Consider the following 20,412-nt stretch of genomic DNA (forward strand, 5'->3'; position numbering starts at 1 on the left):
GCGTGGTCCATTAGCGAGAAATAAGGAGCAGTGGATGGAAGAAGATGGAATGTGTTATCTGTGGCAGAAGTGTGATTCTCACCGCTGCTGCTGCTGCTCTGTCGGATGGCTCCGTCGCCGTCCAGCGGGGAGACCTGCCCGAGATTAAATTAGCGCGTTTTCTTTTCTTCGGCAAAGAAGTGCTCAGCTAACTAGCACGAGAGGCACATCTGACAGTCATGTTGCCAAGACCTGGGTGTGGTCCATCCACCGGCCACGGGGCTTTGCTGGATGGAGCCCCAATGGGACCCACAGGGTATGGCCTGGTCCCTGAGTGGGTTGACGACACATCAGTTCTCCTGAACGAGACCCTGAAATATCCCTTAGGTCCTAGATTCCCTCCTCCTTCATCAGGTGTCAACACTCCTCGAGGTTTTCCTTGAAACTCTTCTCTGCTGCTCCCTCCCAGCCCTTCCTCCTAGGCCCTTCCCCTAGATGTCAGGGTTGCTCAGAGCCCACCCTTAGCCCTTGAGAAGCCCCGGCTTCTCATTGTTCATCTACATGCCCACAACTCCCGATGCACTTCCAGGTTCCAGAATCACAGAACAGCCTAGTCACCACCACACAGACCTCAGACCTGACCGGCACTCACACCCCCTACCCGCTCTCCCCCAGGTTTCTCTCACGGAATGGCACCCCCACCCAGTCATGCAGAATCAGGGTGCTGTGGACACTCCCCATCCTCTCTCGCCAGGTTTCCCCTCCAAGATCACCCAGTCTTCAGATTCTCCCACCTGAGGACAGCAGGTGCCATGCCCGCATGCCTTCCCTCAGGTTCCCCGCCGTGGTTTCTGTCTTAGCTCCCTGTCTGCAGAGAGTCATCCTTTGCCAAACACTCCCACGTGGGACCCGGATTTCCAAAATGCAAAGTGCAACATGGCGCTACCTCCTTGAAGCTCTTCTGGGTTCCCTCACCGAGACCCATTGCTTTCAAAATAAAGTTCAGGTTCCTTATCATAGCGCAGAAGACTCTTGCTGAGCTGGCCCTCTTTGTCCTCATCTTCACTTTCTCACACATCCACCTGCTAACTCCACCAAACAATGGGCAGTTTCCGGAACGTGTGCGTCAGATCACAAGATTGTGCCTTTGAACATTATCCTCTCTCTCCAGAACCCGTTATTCTGTTTTCCATTTACTTAATTCAGAGTTTATGACTTGCCAGCCCCAGGTCGTATCTGGCCTAAATCTGTATTTGGGGAGCTTGCACAATGTTAAATCTTTTAGGATTAAGAGGCCAATGGTAAAAACTCAAGGGATTAGTCATTATAAAATATCTTAAGTTTTGGCTTCTTTTGAACAATCAGAAGCACTGGCCACCCTGAACCATAGTAACTAGTGGAGACGAGAAGCAGCTGTGCCTCACGTTGGGGGCGGGGTATAAACTATATTTTCCCACAGTCCACACCACTCCTTACTGTCTTACACTGAACTGTTTCACTTATTTATGTGACCTGCCTAGACCTTGAAGGCATTTGAGTTTGAGATCCCTAGACTCACTCCTACTCAGGTAGCAAAACTCAGCTCATGTCACCTTCTCTATGACCTTCCCTGACTCAGAAGCCCCGCTTATGCCAGGTACAGCAAGGCTACAGGACCGGAGGGTGTATAGGAAGTGGTAGGGGGTACTAGTTCCTTGCTCCCTTTCAATGACAACTGACAAGATGCTTATTGATAAAATCAACCAGAGCAGAAGAGGAACACCCAGAGGCACCGTGGTCCCCACCCCACACACAATATTCAGAAGACAAAAGTTCTGGAAAAGAAAATTTGGGAGCTCCGTTCTCCCTAAGATGTGGCACGAGGCTGCTTTCTTGGACTTGCTGATTGACTCACCAACTGATAGACTAGTAAGAGAAAGCCAACCCTGGCTCTGGAAGGATACTCAGCCCTAACGCCTTAGGTGTGAGCTGTGGTCTCCATCCCCACTCCCCAGCGCATGTTCTGTGGGAGTCCAAGGCTCTGGGGAGGAATTGGGGGGGGGGGTTCTGCCCTTTGGGTCCCCCTTGTGAGCTGCTTTCTGATTGCCTTTGAGAAAAGCCCCGAGATAGTGCTCAGGGTGGAGAAAATGAACTCCAGCCCTGTTGCTTCAGGGCACGGAAAGTGACGTCAGCCAACAAACATCACTGCAGCTGGTAGCAGGTGGGGGGTGGGATGCGGATGGGCATAGGGAGGATGGTGGCACCCAAGGCTGTGTCCAGGTTGATGCCAGAATCGGGTGTCTGAATGGGGACTTGAGGAGGCATCTGCTGGGATGGATAGTGGAGAAGCAACCATCACCAGAGTTAACACTGACTGGGCACTTTCCACGGGGCAGACACGGACCAAACCCTCACTGTGGATTTTCTCCTTTCGTCCCTATCGCAACCCTAAGAGGTGGGCCTTTTTATGACTCGCATTTTGTTTAGGGATGTTAAGCATCATATCCAAGGGTTTACAGGGAAGAGGGAGCTGGGGCAGGATTTGAACCTGGCTCTGTCTGACGGATTATCTCCAAATCAGGAACTTGGTGCAAGAGGTTGGGGTGGAGTGGTGGTGAAAGTCTGAGCTCAGTCGGAACTGGGGCATGCTGTAACGGGAGCAAACCCAGAAGAGAAGCCAGAGAGCAGGGCCAGACGGTCATCGTACCTGGGACTCTACACCTGACTCCAGACATGCCCGCAACTCCAGCTGCCACAGCTGATAGGAGGAGAAGGTGAGAAGCCACGTCAGGACAAGCGGAGTGTACAAGTGACCTGGGGTTGTTCCATACCTCTTGATTCCCACCCCTCATTCTAGGAGACTTTGACCCTAACACTTTGAATATTTCCAGCAGCTTCAGACAGGAAGTTCAGGCTGTGCAGAAGGCTGGGAACCTGGTTCCTGTTCTAAACAAGCACAAGGGAGAGGAACAAAGATGGGTTAACAGGAAGCCCCCCTCCTTTGATTTTCCTCTTGCCCTAAGCATCAGTCAAGACGTCCAGGGTGGGCTGGGGCCTGATGTGGCAACACAGTCACAGGCCTGCCTACCTCCAAGGTCTGGGCTGGTGGCTCTGGACGGTGCCCAGGGGACAGTGGCTCAAGTTGTCACTGAGGGCTCTGCATCTCGGGGCTGCTTCAGAGCCTCACCCTCTTCCCATTTCTCCTGCCATCACATTCCTGTAGAAAATGCCAGGGGAGAAGGCTAGGGTGAAGGGGGACACCCCGGCCCCTCCTTGAGGTTTAGAATAATCAAGAGGCAAAGAGAATTCTCTACCTTGCGACTTCTTGTGTGACCGCAGTGGACTGACAGGTGGACAGGAAATTTAACCCTTTTTTTTTCTAGATAGTAGAACACCTGCACATGCTTTGCACAGGCACACTCAGAACCAGGTGATGCTGTGGGTGGGAGCAGGGAGAGGATACACAGAGCCTACCTATCCCCTGGCAGAGGGGATGGGAGAAAGGGATCTAACCTCTTGTTTTCTTGATGTTAATGCCTCTTTGATCCAACACTGTCGTTAACACGGGCTTTGGTGAGATCCCTAACTCCACCCTCACTAGCCGAATATGTAAAACGGAGCTTCCTCACCTCTTAAAATGAGTAAACTGTGAAGAGTAAAAGAGATAACGAATACGTATAAACAGCTTGGCAGATGCTATTTTTATTTTATTTTTATTGTTGCTCCTATTAAACTTTTCTGAGAAGAGAGAGTAGGTCATGGCTGAATTCTTCTTCCTTCTCTTCTTTTTGTTCTAATTAATGTGCGTTAATTGAGCACCTACTACGTGATGGGCCCTGGGCTGGGCTCTGGGGTCACAGTGGGGGATGGACACAGTCTCCAGTCTGGAGGTGCTTAAAATTGAAATTTGGAGACAAGAAACACTCACACACATACACATACAGGACACACTGCAGCAAAGGAAGAGAATCATAACCACCCATCCATACACTGTGCGATGCTAAGAAGAAACCAGGAGAAGCAGTGATTAGAGACTGAGGGGATACTTGGGAGCGGGCAGGGAAGAGCTGTTTGGGGGGGATGGCATTTTATCAGAACCCCAGAATACGAGGAGGGCAGCCTCGAAAGGGCTGTGGGAAGAGCATCAGGCAGAGGGGTCTGCATGAGCCATGGTCCCAAAGCAAGAGGAGCCTGATGGGTGAATGGATCCCAATCTTCCCTCATGTAAAATTCATGTTGTTTCTGGGCCCTCCTCGCCCCATAAGATGGTCTCTGAATCTTCATCCCCACCTCTGTTTATTGGTCCCATTTTCTCCTCAAGATTGTGACTTTCTCATATAACCTCTCCCTCTTTCCTTCTCTCCCCTCATGGTTTCTTTACCTTATTTTTACAAACACACCTTTTTTATTTTTAAAATATTCTCCTTCTGCCTGGTCCTGCTCCTGACCTGCTTCTCTTTGCCTCTCAAACCTCTAGCAAGGCCAGACTGTAATCACGGCCCCCTTTTATCAGGGACCTCTCTGAAATCTCTCATCACCTCACCACACCAAGGAAAGAGGTCTCTCAACTGTCACCCAGAGCCCGCTGATGCCTCAGCCAATGGCCCTGGAGTATCCTCATCCCATGCGTCCTTCTGCCAGGGGCGCTTGCCCCCCCTTGGTCACAGCTTTGGTCTCTCGGTTCTCCCCTCACTTCGTTGTCCTTCTCCATGCCCTTTGCTCCCTTGGTTCCTCCTTCCAACTCTCTAAATGAGGGCAAAGACCGAAGCTTAATCCTGGGGTCTCTGCTACGTTAAAGATGGCTATACTCATGGCTTCAACCGTCTCCCTCCAAATGGCTTCTGATCTCCATCTCAGCTCTGACTTCTCTCCTAAATATTATTCTCTTACGTATTGGTTACAGTTGCCCACCATCTAGGTGACCATGGACAAGTCCCTTCCCATCTTGGGGTGTCATTGCTGTACCTGGAAAATACAGGGGAATGGGCTGGCTGGCCTCTTTTGTACCTACACTCCAATAATTGGTGATTGAATGACTTTTAAATGTCTTCATTCCTACATAGATGAACTCTATCTTCTTAAAATCATCATGTTTAAAGTCAAACTCACCATTGGACCTTAAGGCACAGCTTTCCCTCTGGATTCCGATACCCACAGTGGGCTCAGCCATCACTGACCATCCCAGACTACTGTCATTTCTCCTCTGTAACCAAGACTCCCTAACTCTCTCTTCCTTTCCATTTATAGTCCCCGCGCCCCAGCCCAGACCCTCCATGCTGCTCCTATAGATGACCTGGGTGGTCTCCCTAGCTTCTGCCCCTTCCAGCAACATACAGTCTACACATTCCTGTTCAAAACATTTCAAGGGTCTCAATTGTTCATAGCCGGTCCTCTTCAGCTTTGTGGAATCCTTTGAGAATCCTTTAAAATGCATGGATCCTCTGCCCAGAGAAATGCCTAAGATTTCAAGAGGTTCGTGGATCTCCTAAAACCCATCACAGACTCTTTAGAGGTCTTTGGACCCCAGATTAGACCAAAGTAACCCCCCAAAGAATCAAGTGTGAGTCCCTCAGCCCCTGACAGCCTGGCTCTGCACCCCCTGTCCCATCTTATTTTCTTCCACCCTCAGGTCCTCCCGAAGCCCCCCACTCCAGCCAAACCCCAAAGGTAGGAACAGCTCCTTGGTGTGCACTTGAACCTTCTTTGTCTCAGGCCATTCTCCCCATCTGGATCATCAATTTCATTCTTCTTCCAGCTAAGTCTTGGACCATTCCTTCAAGCTCCCACCCTGATCCTGCCTCCTCTAGAAAATGTTTCTCTTGCCCCCGCCCTTTGTGGGGACTCCCTCTTTGGAGCTCCTACAGATCTGAATCACCATCACTAGGAGTACAATATTGTCAATTTTTGTTTCTATGACATGGCAGGGCTCACCACTGAGGACAGGGACGCTTACTAGGTTGAGATGCTTGCTGGTGATAATGAATCTTCCTGATAACTGAAGGAAGAAGGCTTCCGAAATCCTCCAACTGAGCTATGACTGATGTCGCTTTTCTATATTTTATAACATACACTCACATGCTTTTCTAAAACGTAGTATATTGAGCATAATTTATCTGGGACACCCATCCTGCTGTAATAGAATGATTCTCCAAGTGGTACTGAGAGGTGGGGAATAAAGATGCTGCTGAGCCTGTCTTGCCAGTTCATCAAGAGGCTTCGCTGAGATGTGGAAGCATCCACTGTGATGCCTGGCATGTGGCAGACCCTCAGTGTGTAAGTTTGCCTTCCACCTCCCTTAGAGTGGTTTTTCCCCCTTTTAAATGTAGAGCAGGTGGTAGGTGAAAATAGCTCAGCACCTATTTATTGCCCTACTCTAAGATTTCAGGGCAAGGAATTTAGAGGCATAGAAAAAGGACTAGCTATTTCCAGTGAGTCTGGACTCACTCAACAGGGAAGGTATCCAATGGTGATGCTTTGCAGCTAGAGAAGACCTGTGGGTTTGTTGAACCTCATTTACAGATGGGGAAATTGAGGCCCTGAGAACTTAGGGTCTGCCCTTGAGGTGGCAGATCTCCCAGCTCTCACTCACCCCAGACATGTTTCTCATCATCGCACAGGATGATGTGTGATGCACATTCCTGTTCAAAACATTTCAAGAGTCTGAACTCTTCATAGCTGCTCCTCTTCAGCTTTGTGGTATCCTTTGAGAATCCTTTAAAATGTATGGATCCTCTGGCCAGAGAAACGCCTAAACTTTCAAGAGTTTCTCCTCCATCAGACCACAAACTCCTCAAGCACTTTTTCTGTGCTGGGTTCATCTTTGTATGTCACCAGCATCTCGCACAGGGCTTGTGAGCCCTTGTGTGTGACGAATCAGATGCATTTTACTCACACAGCTTTGTGATGACCACACAAGGCTCGTGGTAACAGTCACGGAAACCAGGTACCAGGGAGCCTTCCTGAGGCTTTTCTCCAGAGGCACTGGGATGCCTTGTAAGGTGGCTATTTCTGCACCTAATTGGGAACAGATTGACTTTTCCAGCAGACTTGGCCCATGGCAGAGAGTGTGCTGGTTACACTAAAATGCTGTACTTGAGGTATAGTCATTGAGCATTTACTGGGTGACATGCCCTGGGTATATGGAGATGAACAGGATAGAAATGGATCTTTCCCTCATGGAGAATCATCTTGTGGAAGATGAAAAAAAGAACAGAAGTAAATATACCATCTCCTGGTCCAGGCAGAACAACCCTCTCCAGTGGCTAATCTCCACCTATTTCCAAGACAGAAAATATAAACAACACTACACAATGGGACTCTGATGAAGATCCCAAATCCAAAAGTCAACACAGTTTGCTTTATTTTATCTCAATTGATCTCAACTCTCAAATATTCCAGCTTCAAAAGGTAAGATTAGGTACCATTAAGCCAGCCAGACCGGCATTGATTTAAAAACCCTCCTTGATACTACAGGATGGAGGAGGTTGCAGACCCTTATTAATCTCTTTGTTATCAGCATGATCTCAGCCTGACGGGAGCCAGCGCACCCGATTCCCAATTCTGGCCACATCCACATCCCTCCGTTCCTCTGGCTTCTGTGTACCAGGCCATGGAGCTTATATATAGCACCATGAATTACCCTGTTAAGAAAACTTTAACAGTGGGCTGGTCTTTTCTCCAAGGAATCAGGGAAAAGGAAAAGTGCGTTTCATCTATAACCAAGATGGAACTCAATGGATTTCAAATCAGACAATTATGTGGGAGCTGATATAAACCACCGTATTTTCTCTCCTTTGGCCATGGAAAGGAATATATAAATGATTGCAGAATGTAGGTGGCAGGAGCTGTTCTGAGCTTCTCTCTGGAACTAACTCCCTTCTTCCTGCCCTCCCTCCTTTCCTTCCTTTGTTCTCCAAACCAGCACTTACTCTCTGCCAGGCACTGTGCGAGGGGCTGAAAGTACAATGCAGCACAGATGTGAAATGGTCCTAGCCCTCCTAAAGCTACAATCTACCAGGCAGGAAAGGCACCATGCAAGAAATATGAACTGTGAGGAGGAAAATATAGAGGGTGCCGGGAGACTTTAAGATGGGAGTCTCACCTAATGGTGTTTCTGGGAGTTGGTGGCAGGGCTCAATCATCCTTGCCTTTTGAGTCATCCACAAGGTTGTTTCATTGGAGAATTATTTTTTTGAGCACTGGGCAATTTCCCAGATACAATGAGAAATTGTATCTGTAACTAGGTACTTTTTTGGAAGATTAACTCCCTTACTCTCTATAGAAGTTTTACAAGGACTTATCGCAGCTTTGCTGCCAAGGGGGCAGATAATGGTCACAAAGAGAAGTAAACCAAGCACATCATCACAGCATCGACTTCAGTCATTTTTGGGGTCTACCTTTACGTGTTTTGCTAATCCCATTTTATTGACCTAATAGTTTTCTTTAAATCGACTCACTTAAAAACTTAAATGAATTAATCATCAAAGGAACCTTTATATCACTACCATAGATAGAATACCAATATCCCTTGCCCTAAATAGAAAGTAATGGCAAAAATAAATACAATTAAATTCTTGGCTTCCAGCCTGCCCAGAGGCTGTCTTTATCTGAAATAGCAGATTGGTTTTAAAAGGCTCCCCTCTACTTGCCTTCGATCGCCCCTAGAGGCCTCCCCCATCAATTCCTCTGCTTTTTATAACTGAGAATGGAGTTTGGAATTAGATTGCTGTCTGGGAAGGCCACCAAAACCGCTCAGGAACCCCAAGAACTCTAGGGAACTGTAACCGCGTGTGCCAACTGTGAAGTGGGGCCACTGGCTGTGTGAATGATCACATCCAGGCCAAGCTCATGAGGGGACTTAATGACACAGTCAAGGAGTACTTGGCTGACCAGCTTCTCTGGAAATTTCCATCACATGCTCCAGCCCTGGGTCAAAGTTATTCTGGTACAGACATTGCGGCCCCCTTAAGCTCATTTAATAAATCAATTCAACCCTTGGTTAAGATTTCTCCTTGCCTTGGGACTTCCCTGGTGGTCCAGTGGTTAAGACTCTGTGCTCCCAATGCAGGGGGCATGGGTTCGATCCCTGGTGGAGGAACTGGTATCCCATATGCTGCACAGCATGGCCAAAGAAAACCCAAAAACCAAGTTTTAAGACTTTTTGGTCAAGAAAGTTGCAAAGAAAGGGTAACTTGGAAATCAAGATTAAAAAAAAAAAAAGCCTCATGGATGAGATGGAAAATAAACTGCATTAAAAAAAAAAAAAAGATTTCTCCTTGCCTTACTTCATGCCTCAGGCCTCATTTGTGGGAGGGTGAAAGGGGGAGAAGTAGGTTAATCCACAGGCCTAAACCCCGGCACCCCGGAAACAGCCAGGTAGACCTTGATAAAATTCAGTTCTTTTTTCTGTGTTTATCAAGCAGTTACACTACCTGAGTCTCAGTTTACTCGTCCATAAAATGGGTTTTTCCAGGGTTTTATAATGAAATAATGTATGAAAACCCCTGGTGCGCACACAGGCATCCAGCTGTAATAATAACCATTACTGATTTTTCTGACATCCTTTTGAGAGTCAAGGCCAACTCTGATGGGCAACAGGGATCCTCAGACAAGTTTCCCCTGGTTTGATGGGCCAAGGTCTTTACCTTGGGCTGGGGCTCTGCAGAAGGCCATGAAACCAATTATTCCCACCAGTGCAGGGAGTGTGTATGCAAATTACCTGGGGTCTTTTTCCGATGCAGATTTCATCAGGTGTGGGTCTGGGGTGAGGCCTGAGATTTTGCGTTTCTACCAAAACTCCAGGTGAAGCCCATGTGGCTGGTCCAAGAACCACACTTTGATTGACAAGGCCCAATGGTTCTCCAAGTGTGGTCCTCGAAAGGGCCAGAGATATCAGCATCACCTGGATCTTGTTAGTGATGCCAGTTCTCAGGCTCCACCCCAGACCTGCTGAATCAGAAACTCTGGGGTGGGGTCGGCAATGTTTGTAACAGACCCCAGTTTTGGCACTGCCTGCCCCTGGAAACCACAGCACTTGCTCACTCCAGTTGTCTTCTGGGAGTTGCCTGGCACGAGCCTAAATGGGGAGAGTCAGCTGTATCTCAGCAGGTTCCAGGCCAGCAAGAGCCAAATCTCTGGGGATCAGCATTTTGGGACTCCCTTCTCTGTTCCCTTGAGCCAAAAACACTAACCATGGCTACTCTGATGCAGATGGTAAGAAAAGCGCAGCTAGGAACCCGGATCTGGGAGGGAGGGGTGGTCCGGGCGATCTGCACCCTTGGCCTCCCACCTCTCTCCCCTCTGCTTCCCTCTCCCACCACTCCCTGACTTCCATGCAGTTTAGACTTTGACGAGACCTTATGGGCCCCTCCACTGAAGTTAGACAGGAAGGCAGGCCAACGAGTAGTTACAGAGAGTCCACGAAAGGTATATGTTTGCACTTTCCAAGGTCCTAAATCCCAGGTGTTGGGAATTTGGGCCCCCTCCAGCAAGTGTATCCAGATATGCTCACAACAAAGAAATGGTTTGTATATCTCTAATTCTAGTCTACGTCCCTTTCTCTTTTTCTCCCTCTACTGACTCCCAACCATGATTTTTGTACTATATTATTTTTTGAATTAAATAGTACTCACATTGAGGTTGCTTTGTTAATACCACAACCATGCTCTTCAAATAAATCAATGTGTCTTGAGCACCTGCCAGGCACTCTTCTGGCTGCTTTCATTTGTATGTGTGTGTGTGTGTTTGTGTGTGTGTTTAGTTGTGGTAAAATACACCTAACATAAAATTTACCATTTTCACCATTTTCAACTGTACGGTTCAGTAGTGTCAAGTACATTCACATTGCTGTGCAACCAATCTCCAGAGTTCTCATCCTGCAAAACTGAGGCTCTGTGCCAACTGAACAGCAACTCCCCTCCCCCAGCTCCTGGCAACCACCACTCTACTTTCTGTCTCCATGAATTTGACTCTTCTAGTTAGCTCATATAAGTGGACTCATACAATATCTGTTCTCTGTGTCTGGTTTATTTCACTTAGTATAATGTCCTCAAGGCTCATCCATGTTGTAGCATGTGTCAAAATTTCTTTCCCTTTTAAGGCTGAGTAACATTCCATTGTATGTACATACCACATTTTGCTTATCTATTCATCCTTTGATGGACATTTTTTGGCTATTGCAAATAATACTGCTATAAACATGGGTATAAAAATATCTGTTCAAATCCCTGCTTTTGATTCTTTGGGGTATATACCCAGAAGTGGAATTGCTGGGTCAGATGGTAATTCTATTTTTAATTTTTTGAGGAACCACCCTGTTGTTTTCCACAGCAGCTGCACCATTTTACATTCCCATGATTTATAATTTACTTACTCCTCAGAACACTGTGAGTTGGATACTAGTAACTCCATTATACAGATTAGGAAACTGAGGCTCAGAGAGGTGAAGCCACCTGCCTGAGGTCACGCAGGTAATAAGTGTTTCATCAGCGATTAGAGCCTCAGTCTTTCCATAGCAGCTCGCAGGGGCTCCAAAGGTGTGGCTTAGTGTCCAGAGGCATGAGCAGTGAGTCTGGCTCGTAGGGAAGACTTGACAGTCCATACCGACCGGAGAAAAGGAAGGCCCCAGGCTGGCAGCTTAGAGAGATTTACAAAGAAGCCCTAAGGGAGTCATTCTAATGACGCTGGAAGGTAGAGCTTTGGTGGCGGTACCCTCTGGGGAAGGGGCTGCAGAGCCTTAGCTGGCTCCACCCCCAATGCTGGATGGTCCCGGTCTTCTGGAAGCTATTTGTCAAGGAGCTGCTGCTCTCGTGCTGCAGTCTAAGAGGCTCTCCGCCCGGGCCAGGACCTGTACACCACTGTGGGTTTCTCTCTTGCCCTTCTCTTTGCCTCTCCTGGGAACTAAACCTATGGACTGGGGTATAGTTTGGACATCAGGCAGAGTCCGCTTAGAGCCAACTCCCAAACTTAGGAACCTCAGAGGTGCAGTAGGAGGGGCTTTGCTGCCTACAGGAGAAGAACAAATGAAAGTGGCCTGATCTATCAATTTACCAGCTCATTTTCTCCGGGTATCTTAGCCTCCCCGCTTCATTATTTAAGCCACGCTGGCATTTACTAAGCAAGAAGGTGTGAATTAATCCTGTGTAGCGCTCCTCCAAGCTTGGCCAATATTCTTGTTCTTGAAATTGGAGATGGGAAACCTAACAGCAAGCGCCCACACCTCGCTGGACAGAGTTCAAGGGTGTGTGCCCCTCCTCAGCATTGGCTGAAACGTTACACCCAAGGGCGTGGTCGCCATAGTGATTGGGAGGCTCATCTGACCTGCCACGAGTCCTTTCTGAAGTCCTAATGTTTCCAGCTTCCCTTTGCAAACTGTCTTTGCGGTACAGAAAATGGCCCAAGGCAGGAGATGGGAGGCAGGGGGAACAGGGGCAGGCAGCCCGGGGATTCGGGGACACAGAAGTCACTATGAACAGCGTGGTGATGGAGTCAGGCCGACTTGGCTGGCACCTCATTTCCTTGTTACTGGCTGTGTGACCCTAGCAAGTCTTGGCACCTCTTTGGGCCCCTACTTCCTCATCATCTGCAGACGAGCAAACGTGGCGGTTGTGAGGCTTAAGAGAGTGCCCCGTGCAGCTCTCAGCACAATGTCAGCTCCGAGGAAACGGTCTCCCTGGGCCTGTACAGTCTCCCTGCAGAAGCCTGTCCCCTCCCAGCCTACTTTCTTCCTTCCTTGCCAGTTTCCAGGAAGCTGACTGCACTAGCCCTTCTCTCTTTCCCCAGAAGAAAATTCCTCCAGGCCTTAATCATCTGTGTTGTTTTTCTCTCCCATCAGTGTGTGTGTACGTGTGTGTGTGTGTCTACTCTAATGAGTTGGTCAAGAAATATGCTCCAGAGCCACTCTGATGAGACCTGGTGGGGATGAGGTGGGGGCTGGACGGGAGGGAAAGGGGGAAGGTGGAGTGGGGGGCACCATTCCAAAACAAGATGCTGCGGATCTGGCGGCCCTAAATTGCATGGAGCTTCTGGGCTGCCATGTTCCATTATGGCCTCACCTCTAGCTTCCTGTCTCCTGAGCTCTCTTACAGTGTTGCTGCTTTCCGGTTTTCTCCCTCCCACAGACCTCTCTCTTTCCAAGCTTTACCCTTTGGAAGCACGAGCATGCATATTTTCCCCACTGGATGTCATTTCGTACGTCAGTTTTGGATAGTTCTACTGATTCCCTGGAACCTGGGTTCCCATCCCAGCTCTGCAACTGACTAGCTATGTGACCTTGGCCAAGTTACTTAACTGTTCTGTGCCTCAGGTTCCTCATTGTAAAATGGAGGTAATAACAATACGGACCTCATAGGATTGTTGGGAAGATTACAGGTGCGAACAGAGCTAAAGTGCTTAGGCTATCATATGGCACACAGCAGACCCTCAAAAAAATAAATGACTGTTGTTACTCTCTGCTGGCGTCAGCCTCCACGGAGAAAAGATGTATGAGGAATGAGCCCCTGTTTCTAGAAGCAATGCCCTCTGTTTACTCTTCAAGGTAAACTGAGACCCCAGACTATAGATTTCAGTGATCAGTAATATTTCCAAAGAATTGGGGTTGGGGACTCAGTTTAGGAAAAAGATCACAAATACTATCTACCATCACCCTCTTTCAGGAAAGAAAGGACATCAATACCCAAAAGAAAAAGAAGAACATCATCTCAAAAGATAGAGAGTTCTCAGGAAATGACAGTTGGCATACTTGAAACTAACATAATTGTCATGGCTACATTGTGTTTTTTTTTTTTTTAAAGATTTATTGATTGATTGATTGATTGCTATGTTGGGTCTTCGTTTCTGTGCGAGGGCTTTCTCTAGTTGCGGCAAGTGGGGGCCACTCTTCATCGCGGTGCGCGGGCCTCTCACTATCGCGGCCTCTCTTGTTGCGGAGCACAGGCTCCAGACGCGCAGGCTCAGTAGTTGTGGCTCACGGGTCTAGTTGCTCCGCGGCACGTGGGATCTTCCCAGACCAGGGCACGAACCCGTGTCCCCTGCATTGGCAGGCAGATTCTCAACCACTGCACCACCAGGGAAGCCCCTACATTGTGTTTTTTATTTTTATTTTTTCTTTTATTTTTTCCTTCTGGATCGCCCCCCATCTGCAGATCAGCACTGGGAACTGCTGATCTCAGGGTCATTTCAACCTCCAGCCATCAACTAAGAGAAGGAGGAGAAATTGTAGCCCTGAGCCTTAAAAGGGGACCAGGAAGCAGAGCCGAGTGTCTCTGTGTTTCTCCAACAATAAGAGCAAAGTGCTGAGGAAACTCTGTGACAGAGCCAAGAGCTTCCTTCTCACAGAGCAATTTCAGAACTCAAACACACACCCACACAGCAAGGCAGGACGCTGGGTTTCCAAGAGCAGCGACTCAGGATTCCAAGGGCTGGAAGTGTCCGGAGCAGCTGCTCCCTGCCGTGTGTAATGCAGACACCCTTGGAGCAGTTCCCTTTGCCACTGCGAAGTCGGTGACAGCTGAAGCTAAGAAAATGCTGTGACAAACAGGTCCTGTCAGGACACTGGGCGGCTTCCTAGCCGAGCGACGAATTGCAGGAGACTGAGGAGAATTTAAATCCAGCCCAGCTGCCCCCCAGGAGAGTGACTAATCTCAACACTAAAGGACAAGCCCCAGACCAGCAGTCACTCAGACACAGGGGACGGTTTCCCTGCACGCAGATGGCACCCAAGCATCTCACCTTGGGGCTTCTCCTGGAGAGATGGACCTGTCCCCTGTTCCCTGGCGGGAGGCGGCCACCTGACCAGTCCCCTGGTGGCATTCATGTTCCTGCCCCTCCCTTACTCCTTTCACTGTATCTTTTCATCCACCTCTTGAACTTGTTTTCGCTTGAGGCAGCTGAGAGGTGCGAGGCTCCTGAGACCCACTGAGGGTCCTCGCAGCTGCTATGAGTCTTGGCTGATCCATCACGATTCCCTGGTTTGACGAGTGTTTGAAAAGTGTAACACCACTTAGAAGTGCTTAATAGAGAAAATCTTCGAGATGACACACATCAACCTGACCTCTTACTTCTTCCTCCCTCAATGTTCCAAACACACAACACAGCCTTTCTGTTCAGCATCCTTTCTGGGGACCAGCCCTTGGAAGGAAACAGTTGGTCCCAACTTAAGTCTGCTCTTAATGCCAGTGTGGAAGCCGTTAAGGTGATAAAGATGGACAGAGCGGGCACTTCCTCTCCAGGCAGAAGGAGGATGGGGGAGGCACTGGCACTGCTGGCAGCGGCAGGGCTAGAAAGGGCTCTCTGGAGAAAATGAGCTGGACAGAGGCTTGGAGGTGGGGCTCTACATCTTTGCTTTTTATCTGAACTGACAGTGGGAAACTTATCACTGGGTCCTCCTCTTTTACAAACCAGAAAGGTGCTTTCATTCCCATTGGCCTGTTCTACAACCTTCTGAGATAATGAAAACTGTGCCCTTAACTGGGCTGTGGCATCCAAGTTGGGAAAAGCAAGGGGCTTTCTGAGCAAGTGGAGGGTGTTTAATTGTTATTAGAATTGTATAGACCTTTGGGGGCAGAAAGGCTGAATGCTTATTTTTGCCATGTGCTAGGCCCAAGTTTGTTCATTCTAAAAATACTTTATGGGCTCTATTTACTAAACCATATACTTATCACCAGGGGCTGGGGATTAGGGAAAAAATAAAACAAAATTGTTGAGTCCGTCTCCATAGGATACTGTCATGATGGGATGCTAAGTGTACACACAGGAGAGGCAGCTACCCCAGACTGTCCAAGGAAGGTCTGGGGTCCTGGAATTCTTTGCAAAGGAGGTGATACTAGCCTTCTCCTTAAAGGAGGAGGGAGGGGAAGTACGGATGGGTGGGGTGTGGGGTTAAGAATAGTGTGTGCAAGGAGGTTGTTCTAGAAAGCCGTAAGAACATGTGCAAAGGCACAGAGGCATGAAGTCATGGTACATTCCAGGTAACTGTGAGCAACACAGAATGGCTGGAGGCCAGGAAGGCTGAAGAGAGAGGCTGGGGCCAGATTAGGTATTACCTTGTACGCCATGCTAAAAGCAATGGGAGCCTTTATAGAATCCCACTATCTCTGAGAAGTATTTATCATTTGCGATCTACAACATCCCCAATTTGTAAAACCTAAGCAATTTTAAAATCTAGCAACCCTGCTTTACAAGGGGAAAGAGGCCCTGAGTGGTGAATTGGTTTCTAAGATGGATATCTATTTGCAATTTAAATTTGATGCTAGGAACAGTTGGCAACAAGGGCTTGGAGCAAGTCAGTTAAACACCAGACTTTCTTTCTGTCCTATTTTATCCTCCAATCGTGTTTATACTTGAGTGAAGTACATGAGGACTGGGGTGAAGAATGGGCTTTAAAAAAATGTTGCATGGTCTTGTGCAAATATGTGTGTTTCTTACAGAGTGCCTGGACCGCAACTGCCCAAGGTCATTTCCTTTCACATCCACCTGGACTCATCCACTAAAAGGTGCACCTCACCTCATTCTCAGCTGATGGCAGTAGTTGCCAGCTCACGGATCTGATGATCAGAGCTAGCCCCTCCTTGTCTATTACCTTCCCAAACAGTGTCTGATGTTTGGGGTGCACCAGAACCCTGACTATGGTGTACTGGACGGCATCAGTTCTGACCAGTCAGATGTCCATTCTAACAGGTCAGTGCCCGAGAGGGCCCAGTTGTTAAGCATCTTTACTATCACCTAGTCCAGGTTCCTGGATGCCCAATCATATGGTGTGTAGAAGTGAGGAAGGTGCATTCAACTGACATCAGAATGTCAGGGTTGCAATGGAATGGGAGTTTTCTCTCCTTCAGAAGCTTTAGCCCAAAGCTCCCCCTATAAGTCTGGGATGCTCAGGCCCATGGCCAGTGAGCTTGTCTGGCAAACCAGGGTATAGCATCACACTGAACTTTGACTGGACCAGAGGGGCATTTTGGGGAGACGAGCCCCGAGTCCTTCTCCAATGCTCATTACTCACCTTCCCTCCTTCTAAACCACTGAGGGCAGGGGGGCGGGTTACTACTAAGTCAGACCAGGCTCTTAGGAAAACTGGGCCTTTGGAAGAATGCGGGGGGATGAGTTAGGAAGGCTGGTTCTGAGACCTATTATGTAACGTTACTGCAGGGGGCAAAGAATTCAGAGGACAGGGTAGTCTAGCACAGCAGTCAAGACAGGGGCTTTGGATTCTCATAGAATTAGGGTCATTTGCTTTATCACGAGCAAGTTATACAACCTCTGAACCTCAGTTTCCTCACTGATGAACTAAAGATCGCCACCCTACCTAGCTTCAAGAGGTTTGGTGAGGACTGAGTGAGCTAGTGCTTTAAAGCAGTAAGCACAGTGTCTGGCACTATTTGTGCTCAACAAATAGTAGCTTTTGGTGCCACTAGTAGGTGACCATTGGGTTGCCAGGAGGATGACATGTCTTAGTGTCTATAAAGCACTTGGAATAGCTCTTGGTTCATAGCAAGCACTCAATAAATAAATGAATGTTAATGACCACCATCATCTTCATCTTCACCATTGCCATGATTTCTGTTATTACTAGCTACATCCTCTTTAACAAGAGTTCTGTAACTGTTTTATGATTAGAGACCTCATTTGGGGACTAGGGCATTGGGTTATAAGTGAGGAGACCTGTGCAGGCTTGTCCTGTCCCTAACCAGCCAGGGTGTGATCTTGGATAAGAGATGCTACTTCTCAGGGTCAGATTTACCCTAATTGTAAAAAGAGAGGCGTTTTCTTAGGGGGAGCCCTGAACTCCTTTCCCATCCTAAGGCTCTGTGAGTATCAGCCTTCCCTAAGGATGCCGTGTATGCCCATCACTGGGCCAGACCCCAGAAAGATATTTATCCAGTAGATGTTTCCTGAATGCCTTCTGTGTGTCAGGTTCTGAGGGCACCACGGTGGGCAAGACAGCCATGCCCACAACTCTCTTGAAGGTTACACTCAAGACTGAAGCCCAGGGGATAATCAGAAAAAGAGTTTTAGCTTACGACTTGGTCCAATTGAATCTAAATTTGGGGTGCTGCATGAGTTGATGGGGGCTGTTTTACCAAAGTTCCACCCAGTCTCTGATTTAGAATTTGAATTCACTCTTTGAATGCTTTGAAGAGCATTTTACATTTTTTTTTTCTTATTCAGCCCCACGGAGGCATTTCCCCAAGCAAGCAAGTTAGAAACGGAGCTTTGAAAATCATCACTTAGGAAGAGATGTGTCTCTAGGGAAATAGCCCCTGGAAGAAAACCCCTGCCCTTCATAACCCGTTATATGATTCCCTGGGCAGGACAGAACTTCTGAGATCACCACATCAAAAGCCTTATTTTATAATAAAAGGAATCAAGAGTTTAGAAAAAATGTATCTCAGTTTTGTTCCTCTGGACGATACACATGAAATTGTCTTTCCTCTTTTACTTCTCATTTGTTAATCCTTGGAAAATTTACTTCAAGAAGAGATTTCCTTCCTTCCTTCCTTCCTTCCTTCCTTCCTTCCTTCCTTCCTTCCTTCCTTCCTTCCTTCCTTCCTTCCTTCCTTCCTTCCTTCTTTCCTAACATATCACAGGGTGCCACCATTGACTTCCAGAAACAGCCATCCTTTCACAGAACCATTGTCTTCTCCCAGGGAGTGGTACTGGCAGGTAATTTGTAATCTTCCCTAGCACAGGTCAATATCAAGTTGGGGAAGGGTGGGCAGGGCTGGTGCAAGAGCACCATGGTCTGGAGTATGATCCCAGGTCTCCCGTGAAGGCAAAGCATAGGGTGAGGAAGATAAGAGTCTTGCTCCTGGCGCCCCTCACTGGCCACTGTGCTAGGGCACTGAGCCCCTGCTGGCTGCTCAAAGTTGGGGTGCTTCCAAGGATTAAATAAGTGATTGAGCTTGAAACTTGGCTTGAAAAACAGATATAGGGGGCTGCGGGGATTCTGGTCCTCTGCTTCATGTCCTTCCTCCCCCAGACATCGCAAATCCCAGATGAGTTAACAGTGTGTGGGGCAGACTGGGGGTGAGACTGGAGGAGGGGCTGAGGGAGAGGGGTCTCAGGCCTGGGTCAGGACTGGTCAAGTCAGGGGTCAGCCTGAGGACAGGGGCACCAGAAGGGGGGATAATGTCACACAAGATGACACAAAATTGTTAGACAATTTTCCCCAGTGTGAGCCCAAGCAGGACCACCCCCCCCAACAATGAAACACATCCATAGCACAAGAGCCCTGGGATTTAAATATATCTGTAAATGCCCTTCTTAGCTCAGGCCTTACAGCTTATTTCTGGATACCTTTAGAAAAACCTAATGTGGAGAGTAGGGGCTTTACAACACATTTGGCAGGAAAGTGCAGCATTATGTGCAAAGTGATTTCCTGATTGCATTTTAAAACGTAAAAGTCACTGGCCTATAGAAGAAATTCGGTAAAAGTTCAGTGAATGGACAAGCGAGGGATGCCTGAATGGGTGCAGCTCTTACGTTTTCGTAGCAGAACAATGGGCAGCTGCTGGTCCTTCCCTCACATGTCAAGGTCAGCAAGTGGTCTGGGCCAGGCAGAGCCCACATCTGGGAGAAGAGTGTGGGAGCCGCGAGGAAGGCCCTCCCCACCGCGTCCTCCATCACCTCAAGACTTGTCTTGCCTGATTTCCTTTCCGATCCACGTTTTTTGAGGCGAACAGTTACAGAACGTAGCGTTTCTCTATCTCCGCGTGGGAGCATGTCGTGTATTAACTGAACACTATTTGTGAAAGTTTTCTGAGCTCTGGGGGAAACCGAGAATGAGGAGGAGGCAGAGGCAGAGAAACGTTTGGTACTTGAAGAGCACTGGAGTTCACAGAAGGAATTCTGGGGTGGCCAAGATGGGAAGGGGCAAGGATAAAAGGAGAGAGCAGGTGGTGGCGCCTGCCCCAGGTTTGAGTCCTTAGGGCCTTGGCATCCTGGACCAGGACTGGCATTTCCCTTTTGAGGGATCTGTCAGCTTAGCGAGCCCTCAACTAGCGCTGACAGTGAATGAAATAACAGATGGGACAAAGGAGGGGCGCACGCGGTGCGGGACTAGCCCCACGGAGGAAGGGACTTTCTGCCCACTCTGCGACCTCACTTTCTCTCTGTCCAGGGCCAGGAGGCTCTCCAAAGGGGCCTTCAGAACCCTGGCTGCCCACTCCCCCCACCTGCCTACAGCGGGTTGAAGGCTCTTTGTAGCGCCGAAGCGGAGAGGGGCCGGCCCAGGGGCGGGGCGCGACTCTCAGCCTCCAGGACCCACAGCGGGTGCGTCCCGCGCCGCAAGCGCGCACTCTTGGAAGTCCAGCGGCAGGGCAGGAGCTCCCGGTCCCCCCGCTCCCCGCGGAGAGATCGGGAGAAAAGCGAGGGCTAGACCGCGTGCCTGGGCACCCCCCTCCCCAGCCGCCGAAGACGAGCGGGCGGTGGTACACACTTTCCCGAAAGGTCTCCATCGCC

General features: G+C 48.7%; 1 protein-coding gene across 1 annotated transcript in view; it reads right to left on the reverse strand.

Annotated features, from left to right (window-relative positions):
• Window positions 1-20,412, reverse strand: part of ST8SIA2 (ST8 alpha-N-acetyl-neuraminide alpha-2,8-sialyltransferase 2) — an 87,438-nt gene that overhangs the window by 66,051 nt on the left and 975 nt on the right. The window lies entirely within an intron of this gene.

This window comes from Balaenoptera borealis, assembly GCF_965194805.1.
Source record: "Balaenoptera borealis genome assembly, chromosome: 3".
Taxonomy (NCBI): Eukaryota; Metazoa; Chordata; class Mammalia; order Artiodactyla; family Balaenopteridae; genus Balaenoptera; species Balaenoptera borealis.